Source organism: Gorilla gorilla, chromosome 8, assembly GCF_029281585.2.
Source record: "Gorilla gorilla gorilla isolate KB3781 chromosome 8, NHGRI_mGorGor1-v2.1_pri, whole genome shotgun sequence".
NCBI lineage: Eukaryota > Metazoa > Chordata > Mammalia > Primates > Hominidae > Gorilla > Gorilla gorilla.
This window is the reverse complement of record NC_073232.2, coordinates 65,134,022-65,148,605: the sequence shown is the minus strand read 5'-3', so window position 1 is coordinate 65,148,605 and position 14,584 is coordinate 65,134,022. Positions and strand designations below refer to the sequence as shown.

General features: G+C 43.4%; 1 pseudogene; it reads left to right on the top strand.

Annotated features, from left to right (window-relative positions):
* Positions 1–310: 310 nt before the first annotated feature.
* LOC101143775 (BEN domain-containing protein 3-like) lies at positions 311–14,319 on the top strand (annotated as a pseudogene).
* The last annotated feature ends 265 nt before the right edge of the window (positions 14,320–14,584 follow it).

Genomic DNA, 14,584 nt, shown 5'->3' with positions numbered 1-14,584 from the left:
ACACCTATGACAAATCGGATTTTAGGTTTTTGTTGTTTTTGCTTTAAGAAGATGCAGTCTTGGAAAAAATGGAGAAAATAGTTCCTCAGAGACAGAGACTTATTGAAGTCAGGAGATAGGAAGTTAATTTTGAGTAGTTTCAATCCATTTAGACAAGACAATCTACAATGGTTTGAATATTTGTCCCATCCAAAACTCATGTTGAAATTGAACCAACAATATGGCAGTATTGAGAAAGGGGCCTTTAAGAGGTGATGGGTTGTGAGTGGTCTGCCATTAATGGATTAATGGCTTAATGGGTTTATGGACTATGGATGATCATGGAAGTGGGACTCGTGGCCTTATAAGAAGAGGAAGAGAGACCCAAGCTAGCACACTCAGCCCCCTTGCCATGTAATGCCCTTTGCCAAAGGGGGACTCTGCACAGGGTCCTCACCAGCAAGAAGGCCCTCACCAGTTGGTGTCCCTCAATCTTGGACTTCTCAGCCTCCGTAACTATAAGAAATAAATTCTTTTTCTTTATAAATTGCCCAGTCTCAGCTATTCTGTTATAAGCTACAGAAAATGAACTAAAACACTATCCTTTTAACCTGAGCTTTAATAAATGTTAACTCTTGCTGCCCTTTTCCTAACTTTGTACATGAATAACTTCTTTGTAGTACCCCATAGCTTCTCTCCAGACTTGGCTTCTTCCGAGACTGCTGACCCCAGGATTTAAAAGCCTATCTTCACCTGTAATCCCCACATTCTGGGAGGCCAAGGCAGTCCAATCACCTGAGGTCAGGGGTTCAAGACCAGCCTGGCCAACATGGTGAAACTCTGTCTCTTCTAAAGATACAAAAAGTTAGCCAGGCATCGTGGTGCATGCTTGTAATCTCAGCTACTTGGGAGGCTGAGGCATGAGAATCACTTGACCCTGGGAGGTGGAGGTTGCAGTGAGCTGAGATCACGCCACTGCATTTTCCAACCTAGGTGACAGAGTGAGACTCCGCCTCAAAAAAAAAAAAAATAAAAAAAAATAAAAGCCTGTCTTATTCTCTTCTCCTTTCAGCATGGTCACTGCCTCTAATTCAGAGCCTCCTTTTTTACTCTTTGCAGTCTGGCAGCTGACACTACCATCCTGATAACATTGCTCCCTGGAGGAGACGTTGAGGACCATTTCCCCAGAAATGTGAGCTAAAACTAAACTGCTAAAAGACATTTTTTGCTGGGTGTTGTGGCTCATTTCTGTAATCCCAGCACTTTGGGAAGCGGAGGCAGATGGATTGCTTGAGCCCAGGAGTTTGAAACCAGCCTGGGCAACATAGTAAGACCCTGTCTCTACTAAAAATAAAATAATAAAAAAGGACATTAGCTGGGTGTGGTAGTGTGCCCCTGGAGTCCCAGCTATTTGGGAGGCTGAGGTAGGAGGATTGTTTGGGCTTGGAGGGTGAGGCTGCAGTGAGCTATGATTGCACCACTGCACTCCAGCCTGGGCAGCAGAGTGAGACCCCATATCAAAAAATAAATAAATAAAAATAAAATAAAAAACATTTTTAAGATATGTAATGAAGGGAGATGGCTGGGGAGGAGAGAAAGACAAAAGATACAACTCCGGGGGATGGTGGAGGTTTACCAAGAGGAGAAACCAGCAAGACACACAGTGGGAACAACCATGAGGGAAGAGGTGACTGAGGGACTGTATTGTTACTGCAGCCTCGGAAGCAGCAAATATAAAAAAGTTACCCTTTCTGCCCCACCCAAGCTCAGAGCCTCCTCACTGATTTTCCTACTCCCAGGCCCTCCCAGTGCCACTGTGGTTCACACTGAGCACTGGTCCTGGGGTCCTAGCAGTCATCATTTTACACAATTTGATCCTGTTCAGCTCTTCTGGCTTTGTCTCTCTTTCTTTCCTTCTTCTGAAAGTCTAGCTGGAGAAAATAACTCTCCATACCCCGGAACACACACCGCGTTTTCCCATCTTTAGCTCTCTGCTCACTAATGACTTCCCCTCTAATGTCCATCCCCATCATATCATCTCCACCCACCCAAGTCCTACCCATAAAAGGAGAAAAAAAAAAGAAAAAGAAAAGAAGCAGAGTCTCATTCCATCTCCCAGGCCAGAGTACAATGGTGCAATCACAGCTCACTGTGGCCTTGACATCCTGGGCTCAAGCTATCCTCCTACCTCAGCCTCCTGAGTAGACAGGACCACAGGCAGGCACCATGCCTGGCTAAATTTTTTTTTTCTTTTTAGACAGAGTTTCACTCTGTTGCCCAGGCTGGAATGCAGTGGCTTGATCTTGGCTCACTGCAACCTCTGCTTCACAAGTTCAAGTGATTCTTGTGCCTCAGCTTCCTGGGTAGCTAGGACTACAGGTGTGCTCTACCTTGCCTGGCTAATTTTTTTGTATTTTTACTAGAGATGGGGTTTCCCCCATGTTGGCCAGGCTGGTCTTGAACTCCTGACCTCAAGTGATCCACCCACCTTGGCCTCCCAAAGTGCTGGGATTACAGGCGTGAGCTACTACACCCAGCCCAATTTTTTAAAATATTTTTCTGTAGAGACAGGGTTGTTATGTTGCCCAGGCTGGTCTTAAACTCCTGGGCTCAAGCGATCCTCCCACTTCTGCCTCCGAAAGTGGTGGGATTGCTGGTGTGTGCCACCGTGCCCAGCCCCAGCTCAACTCCGTAATGGGTAAATGAATAACCAAATGATGGCTCCAGTACAATCTTGATCACAGTCACACGGCCTCAATTCTCAGTATGATCTGAAATCTGCCCATAGTGCTGCCCTTTGAACAGATCAGCAGCACAGATTTTTCACTGATACCCACAGAAATTACCATAGTTTAGATTATCAGATGTCTAAAGGAACATACGTGCTCATAGTTCCCACACCCAAACACATTTTTTTGCACATACAGCAGTTATCAAAAAGTGCCCCAGACTTTTCTCCTGAGCTACAAATGTACAATGCCCTGCCTGCCCTCCTATCCTTAGCTCTATATTTTCAGTTCTTTCTCTCTCATTTATTGATTTTAACACCTTTCTTGCTCTGGTTTATGTGATATTATCTTGTAGGGAATTAAGTAGATGCTTCCAATTAGATTCATTACAAGTTCCCTTAAGAAGCGATTAGGAAGGTAAGAGTCCCAAGCGGCTGGTTCCCTCAGTAATACCAGCAGCATTTTTAGGGTGCATGCCAATATCAGACCAGGTTTTAAGTGCCACATTACTCCTTTATCACTAAGGGATCATTGGAAGCTTGCAAAACTGAGTGCAGCTGAGCATAAAGTAGTGTTTTATTGAATGCCTTATGTGGCAATTACAAAGAAAACAGAAATATGAATCCCTCATCAAAAGGCAGTTTAGGAGGGGTAGTCAATCAGTGCATGGACCCTATAGTCTAATGGTACTGGCTTTAAATTCCAGTGCCAGCTATAGGATTTTGAAAAATTACTTAACTTCTCTGAGCCTGTTTTCTCATCTGCTAAATGGGGGTAATGGTATAGTAATAGCGCTTTGGGGGAGAATTAAATTAATTAAATTAAATTAAATTAATTCAGCACAATACTTGGTACATAGAGTTCAAATAAATGGCAGCTATTATCATTACCATGAAAATTAAAATTCCAGTGAATCACATGACCTGCCTTCCATTTCCAAAACTACGACCTTTTAGTTGCTAAGTTATTTGTGAAGTCTATGGGCTTTAAGAAAGATGGCAAGAAGGGAAAGAGGGAAAAGGGAAGAAGTTTTCCTATTTTCCATGGGTCAGGTTTTGATTGCTACTGAACTCTTTATACAAGCATAATAGAGATAATATTTTGAAAATATTAATAGTTTTCTTTCCCCTTAGAAAACTGCAAACTCCACCTCCTGGGTTCAAGCAATTCTTCTGCCTCCAGAGTAGCTGGGATTGCAGCATGCACCACCATGCCCAGCTAATTTTTGTATTTTTAGTAGAGACAGGATTTTGCCATATTGGCCAGGCTGGTCTCAAACTCCTGGCCTCAAGTGATCTGCCTGCTTCGGCCTCCGTAAGTGCCGGGATTACAGTTGTGAGCCATCATGCCCAGCCATTCTTTCCCCTTCTTTATATCTGGTTCTACTATTCAACTAATATAGCCTAAATACCTCCTTATTGGGGAAAGACGAAAACCTGATATAGAAGCAGTTCTTCCTGTTGGCCTGGTGGATTGTGGGAAAAATAACAGAAGGCAAATTGTAGCAAAAGCAAGTGGGCAGACACTTGTGTCCTGGCTTGCCTCCTCTGGGCCACAGTCTGGAAGAGGAAAGAAGAGGATATGGTACATAAACTGGGGGAGAGCCAGATGCAAAAGCCGAGGGGGCTTGTGCCCCAGTCCTAGCTCAGAACTCTGAGAAGAGACTGTGGTGTAGAATGGCTTACACCAACCTGGTGCTACCACAGAACAAGGAAGGCGGCAGAGAGGCATGGTTCCACAGAAAGAGGGCCTGTGTTCCCACTCCTAAACTTGCCTTTCCTCTTAAAAGGCATAGAAGGGCTCCAGAAGTTCCCAGACTCCCCTGTAGAACCAGACAAGGTAGGTAACAGAATTGGCAGCTTCAGGACCTGCTATAATGGAACCTCTGTAGTTAGGGGTGAGATAACACTAACGTCAAGGCCAGGGGCTAGAGAGAGGACCTGGCTGAACTCGGTGGCATCTGCAGTCCTGGCAAATGTAAGGTAGGGTGGGTCTAACTGAGCCTAGGAACAACACTGCACTTGGGGAAGACCACTGTAAGGCTGTGGGAACCTGACTGGATCAGCCACTTCAGAGCAGAGGCAAGAGATAGGATAGGCCCTGCACGCATATCAAGGCTCATCTCCCCCTACAGTGGGATCCACATGCCCAAACACCATCTGGTAGAGAAGCAGGGAATGAACAAAGGGGATATTGGAAAGATAGCTAATCTACCTTGTGTGGAAAAGAATGAACTTTGCACAAAGAGAAGTTAGGCCTTTGCTTCTGAGAGTATTTTAAGCCTTTGTAATGTCCTGCCTGATAAGATGGGGTTACCTGGCAGCCTAAGACCATGCCAGATAGTCTATGCTAACAATGTGATTATGGTGGGGCTTTAGGCCTTGCAATATCAACCCAACCTCTGGAAGGCTGGAAGCTAAGGTGGTCAATGGGTGGTCAACCATATCTACTGGTAGTCAACCATATCTATGTAACCAAGCCCCAGTTAAAAACTCTGGACACCAAGGCCCAGGTGAGTTTCCCTGGCTGGCAATACTCTGTGCGTATTGCCCAACATCATTGCTGGGAGGAATTAGCACTGTCTAGAGTTCCACTGTGATAGGACAACTAGAAGCTTTGCACTTGCAACTCTCCTGGACCCTGCCCCATCATGCCTCTTCCCTTTGCTGATTTTCATTTCTTACTTTTCACTGTAATAAACCATAACTGCGAGTATAACAGTTTTCAGTGAGTTCTATCAATTATTGAACCTGAGGGTTGTCCTGGGGGACTCCTGATTTCCACAAACCCCAAAGAGACTGGGCCAACTGGAGTGAGTAAAGAAAGATTGCATCCATTAGAGCAAATCAAGAAGCCTCATTGTCTTATAGAATTTCAGTGGTGCTTTGTAAATATGTGACCCTACTACTCAAGCAAGTAAAGACTTCTTACCACTCCAAATAAGGCATGGATGAAGGAATCACAGCTAGCTAGTCTTTTTTTTTTCAAACTAAAGAAGGGGACATGTGTACTGCCTTCAAACATTACAAAGCTATCGTATAAGAAAGGAACTAGAATTAGTGTTTGTCTAGCTGAAGGGTTATATAAAGCCCGACTGGTGGAAGTTATAGAGGGCCAGGTTTCAGTTTAAGCACAAACTTAGTGACAACCAGAGGCCTCTAAAAAACACAAGCAGCTAACTCAAAGATAGCTGAGTTCCTCATCACCAGAGATCTTAGAGGCCAATGACCCCTTATACTGAGATTGTGTATAGAATGAAAGTTGACTCAAACATCCTTTAAGTTACATTCCAAGCTGAAAGCCTGTGATTGAGAAGTAAGATAATGTGGCCAAATGTGAACAGTTGGTGGTGAGTCTACATATGGATGTTTATTCTTTCAACTTCTCTGTAGGTATGACATTTTTAAAAAATTGGAAGCAAACAAAAAAGGAAAAAGAAACATTTTGGAAACTACCTGGTGGCTGGAAATTCTCAGTCATTTCTAAAAATAAACAGAAATTTATTTTCTCACAATTTAGGATTAGAGTCAAGGATAATGAGTATTGCGTCTGATGAAAATATGTGTTGGTTCCCACATTTTACCACTACCGGCACAGCTACGTTTTTAGTCCTTTTATATTTAGCAATTTCAATGGACTGAATTGTGTCCTGTTAAAATTCATGTGTTGAAACCCTAATTCCCAAGGTGACTGCATTTGGAGATAGGGCCTTTAAGAGGCCATTAAGATTTAAAGAAGTCATAAGAGTAAGGCTCTAATTTGATAGGATTGGTAATCTTGTAAGAAGTGTCAGAGAGCGAGGCAGCATAGGGGAGAAAGAGGAAGACAGAAAGAGAAGGGGATAGAGAAAGAGAGAGATCTCTTCCCACCCTTTGAGAACACAGTGAGAAGGCAGCCATCTGCAAGCCAGGGAAAGAGTCCTCACCTGACACTGCTGCCAGACCTTGCTCTTGGACTTTCCAGCTTCAAGAACCATGAAAAAAAATAAATGTCCATTGTTTACATTACTGCATCTATAGTATTTTGTTATGGCAGCCCTAGCACACTAAGACGATGACCTTTTAATGACTTATTGACTTATTTCCTGCCTGTGTAATAGTATTCATATTACTATGGCTCTTATATACAATTAGGTATATACTTAAACCTTAGTATATTTATAGAAACAGACAAAGCATTAACAGTGCATTTCTGAAGATGTTTTTCAGATGCACTATCATGCAAGCACACAAGACAGCAGGTGATAGTGCCAGCAATTACTGCAGGATTGACTCCAAATCCCATCATCCTAGGAGGAACTGGCAAGAGAAGATCATGAAACTTGTCAATAGCATTGCTACTATACGAAATAAGAATGACCCAGATAGTTGATGAAACCAAGATTAGGATTTGCTGTAAACAGTAGTGTCTGTACATATATTAATGTCTGAGGAGATAGGGTTGGAATTTTACAAATCATATTCATTCAGAATTGTAAACATACAAAACGATTTTCCTGCTCTCTACTGGAGCAGCACCATCTGCTGGACCCACTCAAAATGCAAATTCTCCAAACCTGATGGAACTAAGCAAAGTCAGCAGCCTCCTCTACCTGCTCCTTTTCTGGACCCTAACATCCTCCTTCTTGTTTCCTGACACTGGCTGACACTTCCTTCCTGTGCTCATAAATATAGATTAGCTATTTATATTTCTTGTTTCCATTATGTTTCCTGCAGCTTTGTTCCCCGTGTATAATGTATGTTAGGAGAATGAATGTGAGGAATCTCTGTCAGGAGGTTTTTAATAAAAAAGGTCGTCTTTAATTTTGCAGAGAAGAACCTTGAAAGGGGAAGCTATTTCAAGGGTGTAGTCCTCCTTAAGCTCAGTTCTTTTCCCAAATACAGTTTGTGTGTGTGTGTGTGTGTGTGTGTGTGTGTGTGTGCGTGTGTGTGTGTGCGTGTGTGTGTGTGTGTATGTTTAATCACTTGCCTAGTTTCCTGTCTCTATTTCTAACCTGTTGACCTCTAAGCTCCAAATTTCCCTCCTCCGACCTTTTCCTCTTTCTCCTTTCTGGCTCCACAGACTCTGAGGCTAAACCTGTTCTTAGCCAGAAGATGCGTAACAAGCTCCACACTCAATGCTAATCTATTGCTGATTCAGCCCTCGCCTTTACCCTGGTTCTAGCAGATTCTTACTGAACGCACTTCCCATACTCAACCCTCAGTTCCCATAGTGAACTTTGCCTGTTTAACCTAATGCCTGAGTGCCTTCCTTAATTATCTGCCCAGATCCTCCATTTTTTGTGGCTCTCATGGGGGAAAATATTGGGAGAACAATTTGAATAAAAGAACATGCCAAGATTGCTGGGAGATGGTTGAAAAAAATCAGTGATGGTGTGTAACACCATAACACAGCATTGAACTCCCTGGGGAGCCAATTCCAAGATGGAGACCAATGTGTAGGAGGTTTATTAGGGTGTTCCCATGTGGTCAACACCCATGGAAAGAAAGCAGGAAGGAGCAGAGCTAGTAGTCGAACTGCAGCACAGCCTCAAAGCCTCAGGCCATCCTTCAGGGAGTTCTAAAAATAAGATGACCCTTCCAAGGTGACTTGACTGGGGACAAGAGAGGTCTCAACCTTCCTACCTCTTGTCGATCAGTCACTGGCTGTGGGCCTCCAGCAGGGGCTGTGACCTCAGGCAAAGAGTATCTGCAACTAAGGCAATGCCCCAACGGAAATGACCCAGAGAGCTATCATCTAGCAGCAAGGAAAGTAAGTCCTCAGGAGACTTGGTCTTTCCTAAAGGAGAATAAGTCTTTCCTGAAGAGACATCTGGGCAGTGCATCCCAGTGTCCCTTACCCTTATGTCACCTCACCTCCAGGAAGTACCATTACTTCCTCTTACTACACAACATATTTTATTTTTCATCTCATTTTCAATCTGGAAGTGACTCCAAACCCCAATCCCAAACACTAGAAGGATTAACCCCTCTTGCGACAAGCAGCCCCAGAAGAATGTGCACAGACAGTGCTGAGCAGCACAGGGAGTAGCTGAGGAGAACACAGTGAAAGGAAAGCAGAACCTGTTCCATGGGGGTGAAGAACCAGCAGCCAAAACTTCACAGAGCATACACATGAAAGACAAGATACCACGGATAGAGTGAACTTGGAATAGGTAGCAATGGAGACCTTCCCACAACTGCGAAATGATTGGCCAGGAGTCAATGACCTAGAATATAATAATCAAAAACCATGAATGACAGAAGAGAAAACCAGACCAGAAAATATATGAACAGAAACCATCCTCCTAGCCAAGCTAGTCTAAGGGCGTTCCCCAGTTTTCTTAAGAAAAAAAGAGAGAGAGAGAATTTTATAACTTTCCTTGTTCTACAAATGATTTGCTTTGGTAGAACCTTAGTGAGTAGGAAGAGAAAATGTATACCAGAACCCTCCTGCTTATCTGAAATGACTCCTGGTAAATATTGGACATAATACTCTTCCTACATCATTGACATAGATATCATATACACACATAGATATATATATCGGCATGTAGATATTTATATAGATATACATGTATAGATATCTGCATATATACATTTGTATACAGATATAGACATATAGATATAAATATTAATATATCTATATATGTATATAAATACATATACATATCTATATCTGTAGAAGATATCTACTATCTTCTATCTATATATCTTCTATCTTCTATCTATAGAACTATCTTAATTTAAAAACCTTTCATATATGCATATAAAAGGTAATCAAACACAAGCCAAATGAAAATTTGTTTAGCTATGTTAATATCAGACAAAAGAGATTTTAAGGCAGAAATTATTACCTGAAAGGAAGATGTATCCATCATCCATATAAAAGAATCAACTATTGAGGAAGTTGTCAAACTTGTGTATGTATATTCACTCACACACAGTTAACACACATTTACAATTTTTATAGAACTAAAAGGAGCAATAGCCGCATCTTCGATCATAAAGACTTTAATATACCTTTTTCAATAACTGATAGCAAAAAGGATACAAAATATCAATAATAATACAAAAATTTAAAGCAGTAGGATTAAATACTTTGATATAAAAACTTCACCCAAAAATAGCAAAACACACAATTTATTATAATGTATTTGGAACGTGTTTCAAAATTTACCATAGCTATCTATAGATATCTCTGTCTAGGTAGATAGAAGATAGATAGATAGATAGGCAGGTAGATAGATAGATAGGTTAGGCCCATAACAAGAATCAATAAATACCAAAAATTTGAAATCCTTGACAGTGTTTTTTTGTACAACAATGTTATTAAGCTGCAAATCTATAGCAAGACTTTGAAAGTAACCAAATGTTTAGAAATTAAGCATCACATTTCTAAGTTATTCATGGATCAAAAAAGTAATTACAATGAATATTAAAATATATTTTGAATTTAATAAAAATGAAAGTAAAAATACTGCTTGTTAAAAGATGGGAGGCTTAGGCAAACCTCAGCTTGGAGATAAATGCATATGCTTGTTTAAAAAATTAAAGCTTGAAAATTAATAATCTAATTGTCAATCTCAAAAATTTAAAATGTGATGTCAAATTAAATCAAAAGAATTAGAAAAGAGAAGATACATAAGAAGCATGAGAAAAGGAAACAATCATAAAATAAATGAAATCAGCAAAAGCCAAAGTTACTTTGAAAAGACTGATAAAAATATACCATTATGCATGAAATAAAAAAAAGAGTATCCACAAATTCTAAATATCATCAATAATAACAAGGAAATCATTATAGATTCTATAGTCATGGGAGAGAAAAAGAGAATGTAATAAGTAACTTTAAGTCAAAAATTTTGACATAATTTGATGAAATAGATACATTTCTAGAAAATCATTAATAGTGACACAAGAATAAATAGCAAATCCGAATAGCTCTATATCTATTACAAATAAAATTGCAATTAAAGCTTTCCAAATATAGTGAGTCTAAATCAAATAAAATATTAAAAATCTGAAATGTTTCCAGGAAGAAACGTTGAATTCCTAATATAAAATATAACATAGCATATGCAATCCCTTTACTGAAAATTGTGAGATTTTACTGAGAGAAATTAAAGATATTCAACAGAAATAAAGGTGTACCATGTTCCTATGTCATTCCTGGTATTAGAAGAAAGATTCAGTATTTTAAATAAAGCTATATTTGTAATACACTGAAAATCACAATACTGTGATTAGTAATAGCGTAATTTGTCTGCATTATATTTGGTGGCAACTGAAAAACTGACTATAAAATGCAAATAAAAATGCAGTGTATAGATAACTTTGAAGAAAAAATATAATGTGAAGACTTACACTATTAGATATAAAGTTTTTATAAATGTATATCAATTATGACATTATGGAAAAGGTGCAAGTATAGATATTTCAATGAAACAGGATAGAGAGCTCATAAAGAGAACCACACAATATATTTAGCTGATTTGTGAAAAAACAGTGCTTCAGTACAATGAGGAAAAGATTCATTTTCAATAAATTGTGCTGTCTTTCATACATCGGTACAGAGAAAAATGAATATTAACATCCAACCTCACAACATACACAAAAATTATTTCATATAGAAGCCAATGTGTAACATAAAACAGTACAGTTTTTAAAAAGTAATACAGAGGACACTTCTATGACCTTAAGATTTAAAAAAAGACTCAAAAAGTAACTATTGAAGGCTAGTAAATAAGATAAATAGGTTAATAAATAGTAATAAAATAACATAAAAAATAAGGATTTGTAATCATAAAATAACTCACTGAGAGTGAAAAGGCAAGCAACAGAATGGGAAATGAAATTTGCAAACATAAATACAATAAGAACTCTTGATCAAAAGATACTTTTTAAACTCTACAAATGAATTTTTTGAAAAAAAAAAAAAATATGGCCAGGTACGGTGGCTCACGCCATTAATCCCAGCACTTTGGGAGGACCACTTGAGCCCGAGAATTTGAGACTTGTCTGGGCAACACAGTGAGAGACCTCTGCCTCTACAAAAAATTTAAAAGATTAGCCAGGCATGGTGGCCGTGGCCTGTAGTCCTAGCTACTCCTAAGTAGCTAGGCTCTTTTGAGTCTGGGAGGTCAAGGATGCAGTGAGCTCTGATCAACTGCTGCACTCCAGCCTGGGTGACAGAGTCAGAACCATCTCCAAAAAAAATTGATGTAGAAGAACTTCTAACAAGTGAGAGTGGAGACAGAGGCCAAAGATGCTGCTCTAGGCTGCTCCGTGAATTCCAGGACTTCTGAGAAGCACCCTCTGGACAGCGTCTTTACTGCCCTCCAGGACTCAGCTTGTTAGCAATGGCCAGCCAGACTCCATCCCCAGTGTGGAGAGGAGGTAGCTGATCCCAGAGGCGCTCCTAGCAGGCATGTGGAACCCGAGAACAGCTCGCCCTGCCAAGGCAATGGAGAGCAGGCTGGCAAGGCAGGAGCTCAGGCTCTGTGTAGCCAGGCAAGGAGGAGCCCCGCAACCATGCCACCACCCCTTACTACAAGAAGCCTCTGTATGGCATCTCGCACAAGGTCATGGAGAAGAAGAACCCTCCCTCAGGGGACCTGCTAAACACGTATGAGCTCTTCCAGAAGGCAAATGCCAGCAACAGCCCCTTGCTGCTTAGGCTCCTGAATGAGCCATAGAAATGGGACTGTGGCAGCACTGGGGCAGCCACCAACAGTGACCCTAACATCTACTTCCTGATCCAGGAGATGTTCTACATGCTCAACACGCTCACGTCCAACAGGTCCTAGCTGCAAAGCAAAGTGGACCTGCTCTCCCTGAAGGTGAACCCCACTGAGATGGTGGCCAAATTCCAGCCGACCCCCACCACCCCATAGCAGCTCACGGGCATGGAGCTCAAGCAGATCTTGGACCAGGTCCTGTCAGGTGGGGTCCTGGCCTGCTGCCTGCTGGTGCAGCTCTTCCCCCAAGCTCTTCAGCCACAGTCAACTTCTCCCGAGGCTGCAGTGCCTGCAGCTTTGAGGCCAAGCTTAAGCTGGAGTCACTGCACCTGCAGCTCATCCACAACTACATGGAGGTCTACTACCCCTCGGTGAAGGAGAGGGCTGTGTGACAAGCCGAGTGCTTGCCCCAGCTGAGTAAGTTCTTCAGCCGCTTCTGGGCCCAGCGGGAGATGGAGAACAGCCAGCCCGGTGGCCAGGCTGCCAGCTTGAGGCTGAGCATTGGACCCCGGCCACTTCCTGGACCACAAAGACGAGGAGGAGGGCCTGTCTCTGGACAGGAGCAGCACCATCACCTCAGACCACGTGGTGGACATGTAGGCCCTCACCCAGTTCCTGGATGAAGCCTCTTCACCCGGCGAGTTTGCCGTCTTCCTCCTCCACTGGCTCTTCCCTGAGCTCTTCCACTACGGCAAGCTGGGCGAGCAGGACAGCTGCTACGGGGACGGCGGCAAGCAGGAGCTGGACCTGCAGAGGCTGCAGATCATCAGCAACTACACGGAGGTCTACTTCCCCCACATGCAGGAGGACGAGGCCTGGCTGCAGCGGTGCACCCAGTGCATCAACGACAAGCTCCAGGGCCTGGGGCTGGACGCGGGCAGTGAAGGCGAGCCCCCCACGCGACAACTGCTACAACTCCTCCAACCTGCCTGATGACATCTCGGTAATCAGGGTGGAGGATAGCTTCAAGGGCGAGCGGTGCCGCTCCAAGAAGATCTGACTGGTACCTATCGACTTGGACAAATTGGAGATCCCCAGCCCAACTTGGAGTTGCCCAGCGCCGACTGCCTGCTCAGCAATGAGCATCTTCGCAGTATCTAGGAGAGCAGCCTGTCCATCGGCAACTTCACTTCGCGCCTGCTGGTGCCCCTGTTCCCCAAGCTCTTCACCCATGACAACCTGCACAAGCAGTACAGCTGCAGCGACTCCCTGGGCAAGAAGCAGCTGGACCCGTCCTGCATCAAGCTCATTTGCCCCTAAGTGCACCTGCTCTACCTCCGCACCAAAAACAATCGCGTCTGGACCCTGGAGTTCATGGGCAACCTGCACTGGAACACGAACAGAGGCGCTCCTACCAGCAGCAGTGCAAGGTCCACGTGCTGGCCCCCAGTGTAGAAACATGAGGAGCTATGCAATCAATCCCGAGAGGTTCAGGGAGGAGTTTGAGGGTCCCCCGCTGCCCCCGAGAGGAGCAGCAAGGACTTCTGCAAGATCCCCTTGGATGAGGTGGTGGTCCCTCACTGAGCTTCCCGGTGCGCTCTCCCTACCTGCTGTCCGACAAGGAGGTGCGCGAGATCGTGCAGCAGAGCCTCTCCGTGGGCAACTTTGCGGCGGGGCTCCTCCACCGCCGAGAACTTCCGGCTGCAGTACAACCATTTCCGGGCTTGCAACAAGAAGCAGCTGGACGCTACGCAGCTGCGGCTCATCTGCCACTAGGTGGAAGCCGTCTACCCCGTGGAGAAGGTGGAGGAGGTGTGGCACTGCGAATGTATCCCCAGCAACGACGAGCAGTGCCACTGCCCTAACAGGAAAAAATGCGGCATCCTCAAGAAAGCCAAGAAAGTGGAGAAGTGAAGGCCCATGGCCTGCCCAGAGACTCGGGGTCACTAGAGACTGAGCTTAGGAGCATGCCTATGGCATCCACAGACAGGCACCTTATGTCCGTGGGGTGTGTGGCTTACTACACTTGCACATGTAAACACCCAACCAACCACAAGAAAGAAGACTTGAGTTTGGTCTCTTGTCCTCTAGACTTCTGTCCTGTGTTCCCTGGTGGTGCAGCCTGAGTGTGGGGAGCGCAAGCTGTGAGAGCAGGGACTAGTGGGTAGCGGTCCTCTCTACCTGGTCGTGTCCTCCCCAGCCCCTCACAATTTCAAAT